Raw genomic sequence first — 6,000 nt, 5'->3', positions numbered from 1 at the left:
TTATAATAGTGTAACTATTTTTTTTTAATTTTCTGTTCATTGAAAATGAGCAATGTTATTATTTGCCCATAACATTTCAATTGCTGTTTTCTATTTTGCTGTTGAGGTTGTTCGGGTATGTATAAAATCCTATTTTTTTCCTTTTCAAGAACCTGTTAACTTTGTTCTTTGTAATTGAATATTGGATTCGTTGTTTTACTTATTGAGAAAGGGAACTTTTGACGGAAAAATATCGTCGAAAAAATGTTTATGCTAATCGAAGACAAAATTAAATCCTAAAAATGTAATAAAAAAAATACCATTGGCATTATCCTAGCTCGATATTGCATAAAACTCATTGAAAACATGACGCAATGGGGTTCAAGCATAACGGTTCGTTGGTAATTGGTGACCTGTTTCTGAACTATCCCTCCCGCAATCCTCCTGGCGAACCGATCGCAGGCGCATCGATCCCCACGGGAAGGGGAGGCAATAAATACCATCAAATGGCTCGCACCGGTGCCCAGGGCAAGACATTTGCGGCATGTGCCGGCTCTGGGTCAGAGCCACGCTGGGCCAAAGTTAATAAGGTCCGCCGTCGCCACCGCCGCAATCAGTACTGCCCTTGTTCGGCACCAGTATCTGGCACCGGGTCGGAGAAAACAGCGGTTCCGTTGTAAACTGGGTCTGGTTTTCCTCCGACCCGGGCGTACATGCTCCGTTAAGAGAAGATAATAAAGAAAGAAGGTACACGGCCAGCTGCCCGCCCCGAAAGTGCCCCGGAAAACGAAACAACCAGCCAATTGTTGTGCCGAAATATCAAGTGCACACAACCTCGTGCTTTTGGCGGTTCATTTGAACCGTAAAAAAAATGTATATGGATGGAGGCAAAACCATATCGTGGCATCGTCCGCTGGTCGAATCTCGGGTCCCGTGGAAAGCCGGAGGGAAAAACATCTCGCGGCAAACGAAAAAAAAAATGGAAGCAAAATAAAACGCAACCGGTATCGAACGCGGCGATCATCGAGCGAACCTGTCGCCGACCGAAGACCTCCCCTTCCCCCCCTCCCCGTTCCGTTGTAGGGGGAAAAATGTAATGTAGGTTAACAGGTACAAATCGCTCGAGGGCAGCGAAAAAGAATGTTGTGGTTGTGGCTTTTCACTCTCTTTCTCTCTGCCTCATTTTATGCTGGCATTTTTTCCTCCTTCTTATGCTTGCGAGTGGACCTCCCCATGGTAAGCAGAGCATAATAAAGGGTAGTTGTTTGCGTTTTTTGCCCTCCCCACAGTATTGGTCGCTACCATTTTCCATCTTTTTTTTTCTTCTCTCTGACGTGTGCGAATTGTTAATTTAAACCTTCACCTTCACCCAGACCCAGGCGGCACCAATCGTAGCTTTTCGCTCCCTTCATTTCATCCCCCAGCTTCGGCTGAAGGGGAGGAAGTTGTGGGTAAAGTTTGGTGCGCCATGATAAATGGAAAGTAAATACTAACACACAGACGGATGAAGATGCGTGAAGATGATCTACTGATTCGTATTCTGGGGATCTTTTATATTCGTTCCCAACGCCAGACGTATTCACGAAGGAATCACCAAACACTCCAATGAGATCCCGCGGGGTCGAACCGAATGGGGTCAACTGGGAACCTTAACGAGTGAAAAGGGGTTTAATTAAACAACAGCTACATCATATGCCCCTGCTTTAGGAACGTTCGTCTTTAAGGTTTATGTAACTTTGGAGAAGCTTGTGCTTGAAACGGTACGACCGAGAAAAAGGTAAACAACCACAAAGAAGCTCCATTAGAGCGTCCTCTTGCAGCTTTTTCTGTTTACTTGCGACAAAAAAAAAATTACCGTTTCGTATGCCCTCTTCCGGAGGGATACAATTTCCCGAGAAATTTTCTCGCCTTCATAAAGCTGCCTAAGTGTAAATTGATACACGCTCACGTGGAAAACGGGTCGATTAGTTAATACGTGTGTCCGCTTAGCATCGGCTCACATATCTTCACGGACCGCGATTCCCCCCGTCCTTCCCCGAGCGTACGGGCGTGACCTTTTGGGGGGCACAAACTGTCCTATGGCGTGCGAGAAACCGAGAAAAAAGACACTCATGAAAACACATTTCCTTCCCTGGAAGGAAATGATGCCCCGAGGGCGACCATACGGGGGAAAAAAATAATTTATCATTAAATATGTATGCAGTCCTACTCATTCATTCATCATTTTTTCTGGTGCCTCCTGTGCCTACGCTGGCATCTCTTTCGTCCTCCGTGGCGGTAAGAGTCCTTGCGTCGTCGTGCTGTCGTGTTCGCCGGGCGTCTAGTGCTACCGGCCAATTATCCTGTCGTATCCATTTCAGCTTGAGGCCGAGGTCGTCGAATGGAATTCCTCACGTATTCGTTCGTATATTTATGTTCCAGCACCGGCGGGATCCTCCGTGGACGAGGAGATCACACTAGAGGACGCAATTTGATATATTTTTTTCTCTGTCTTTCATCTCTCGTGTGTGTCTCCAGTCTCGTCAGTCAAATTGTATTTATCTTTTTTTTCCCTGTGTTTTGCCTCTTGTAGGATCATTGTCCACCACTCGAACCCCCTGCTCAAAGTACTCCCGCTTAGGCCAGAAGCTGGACATGGCCGGCCGGTTGTCCCGACGTGAAGTTTTTCCTATTTCCTACCGATAAAAAAGAGCAATTTCCGCGTTGGTAGCACATACACTTCCCGCTGGCGACGTCGTTCCGCCCACTACTTGCCATCATCGCATGATGGCGGATGATCTACGGAAGCCACCGAAAAGTGTGCGAGTAGCTGGATGAAAAAAAAACGCTTCCCTCCGTCGTTAATAATTCATTCGCATTTTATTGTCTACATTGGACGCTGTCTGTTTCATCTTTTTTTTTTTTTTGGTTTGGTTTCTTTCACTTTCCTTTTGGAAGCCATTCAGCTAGATTATGTTCCGTGCGTGCCTCAGAAACTAAACGCTGTGTTTTCCCGTTCCCGTTCTGCCACCGGAGTTTTCCACCGCACCTATTTTCCCCATTCACCCACACCAAGCGACAAATCCGGTGTAGAATTAGCAAGCTCACGGGCTTTCCGCCCATAACTTTCTCTCTCTCTCTCTTTCTCTCTCTCTTCCGGCCAGGAAAATGGGAAGGCGCCGAGTTCTTACGCTCGGACTCGCCGATGCCGCGTGAGGTGGAAAATCCGCTTTGACTCGCTGTTGGCATTGTTTGAGTGTATTAGGCTGAACTTGTTAACGTTAGCCGGGAAAAGGGGGAGGCCGGTGTTTAATCCGATTGGTGTCGATTCGTGGTTCGATCGGTTCGAGGTGTCGAGGAGGTGGAGTGGGACTGGGGTGGGCGCTAGCGATCGGATCGGTTAACGGAAGCTGAAGGATTTGCGTGCTAATCCATCCGGCGTCGGTATGTTTATGCATATTTTAAGGTGTTGAAGAATATTTACTTGGCCAAGGGAAGGTGGTTTAATGTTTCTTTAAGATGAAAGTGTGTTGATGCAGCGTTAAGGTGTTGATGGAAAATGGATAAACATTGTACACGATTTCTGGCCCAAAATTGATTGTAACTTAAGCATTCGATGTTTTTCGTCAGTAGGTTTTACATCGATACTTTTAAATTTGTTTAGAGAAAGTGAAGATCCCTAATTTTCCTTTCAGTTTTTCATTCAATCCTAGTGAGATATGGATCATATCCATCTCAAATCATTTCAAGATTGTCATCTGAACTATTTTCCCCAAATTTTTCCGGTAGCAATCCTCATTAAATTACCGCATTTCATTGGCCTCGAATCCATAGTTTCCCCGGTCCGGGCTCGGTGGCCCATCGGGTCCCCTCTGTTTTTGGCACACTTTGGCCGACGTCACCGAAGCTCATCAACACTTTCTCATCTCCCCTCCCCGCCCTAAAAGCGAGTGACGGATCGGCTGGACACAACGCTGCTCCGGAAAACCCGCGCGCCAAGTAGCATCGGAATCGGAGCATGATTTTGGTGTTTTTAAATGATTTTTATTTCTTTCCTCTTCTCGTAACCGACTGCAACACTCATTGGGGAGCGAAATTTGGGTTATAGGAGAAAATTATAATTACAGATCGTTTCTCCACTGTTGTGCGCGGCTCGCAAGGCATCCTCCCCCCGACGTCTAGTGTCTGGCTTTGTCTGTGTTTGAGGTGTAATTATCTCTAATTGAGTAATGCGGCTAGGAACATCATGTCGCCCATCATCGCCTCGGCAGCGCGTCCTCTCCAAGGCGTACGAACGGTATGGGAAAATGGCGTCGAGAAGAAAGCCAAATCCGGGGGGTTGCGAAGTGGAAAAAAAACGCTTCAGAAAGTTAACGACCGCACTACCGGGCCGGGCCTACGGTGTGGGTGAGGAAAGTGGAAAATATGCCCACATTGGTCCCATTTTCTCGCCGATAGTCTCCTATCGCAATCGCAATCTCGCACGCGGTATCGTAATCAGCCGAGTTCAGGTGAGGTTGGAGCATTCCTCTAGGCGTTGATTTTTCCCGCCTCTCTACCTTCCTCGGCGCTTCCCTCCACCGCAAACGGACACTTGGTCAAGTTCAATCACCAAGTTCGTGCCGGAATGGTCGTTGATTACCGAGCGTGTGCCACTTACCGAACCTCTCCGCCTTTCAGCTCGCTGGCAAGCAAGAAGCAAACTGACGCCGAATTTCATAAGCGCGAAAGCATCTCATCACGCGCGCAATGTCATTGCCAGTAACGAGTGAGCGTCCATTTTGGTGGTTGCGTGACGTTGCGTTAGTGGCTCCACCCCATTGGTGCGTTAATTGGTTGGGCCGATACTGCGGTGGTGGTGGCTGGCGCCACGATGAAGGAAATCAATCGTTTCTCACATCTGCAAGAGGAAGGTAAAAATTACGATGATTGGATTAATAATTATGATACAAATTTATCGATACTCGATCAAAGAAACGATGTTCCCGGGAGGTGATTTTACGACGGTAATTTTATTAAAATTAATGGTTGCGTGTGTTCTTAGTAGGTGGATTGGGCTTCTTCGTTACGACATAGACATTGGTTTGCAAATAACCACTTTACATTCATTCTAATTAATGCAATACTCGTTAAAAGCGCTTTTTATTACATCGTTTCAATATTTTGGTCAATAATTTCGGAGGCTTACTTTTGATTGTAAATCTATTTCTCTTCAAATTTTAGTACGATTTTATGCGTACGATAATTTGTTAATTTATTTTCCCACAGCTACGAAAAAATAAACACCTCCTGTATCGAGGCAAAGTGATCGGCAAAGTTTGGGAGATGGAAGAACTACCCCAGGACTGGATGACCGGTGTCGTTGTACCGGTCTTCAAAAAAGGGGATAGGCTGGACTGCGAGAACTACCGTGGCATTACCATACCAAATGCCGCCTATAAGATCTTCTCTCAACTTTTGCTCCAACAGTTGCTGCCCCTGGCCGAAAACTTTGTTGGGGAGTATCAAGCCGGCTTCATGGATGGACGCTCGACAACTGACCAGCTGTTTACGCTCCGGCAGATTTTACAAAAATGCCGTGAGTACAACTGCAGAACGCATCACGTCTTCATTGACTTCAAGGCGGCCTATGACAGCATTGACCGGCAACAGCTGTGGATGCTGATGAAGGAGTTTCAGTTTCCGAACAAGCTGATCAGGCTGTGTAGGGCGACTATGGGCAATGTGATGTGTTCTGTAAGGGTCGGTGGTGTCGCGTCCGCTCAGTTTGCTTCCCAGAGAGGGCTGAGGCAAGGGGATAGCCTTTCATGTATCCTGTTCAACGTGGCCTTAGAAGGTGTGATAAGGCGAGTAGGCATCGACACGCGAGGTACCATCTTCTGGCGCTCAATTCAACTCCTGGGCTACGCGGACGACATTGACATTGTTGCGATCAACAAGAGGACGGTTGCGGAAACGTATGCTGGACTTAAGTCAGAAGCTCAGCGAGTTGGACTCCAGATCAACACGTCAAAGACAAAATACATGCAAGGATTAGGGTCT

This window comes from Anopheles ziemanni, chromosome 2 (genome assembly GCF_943734765.1).
Source record: "Anopheles ziemanni chromosome 2, idAnoZiCoDA_A2_x.2, whole genome shotgun sequence".
Classification (NCBI taxonomy): domain Eukaryota; kingdom Metazoa; phylum Arthropoda; class Insecta; order Diptera; family Culicidae; genus Anopheles; species Anopheles ziemanni.
The sequence above is the reverse complement of the archived record's forward strand: the minus strand, read 5'-3'. Positions refer to the sequence as shown.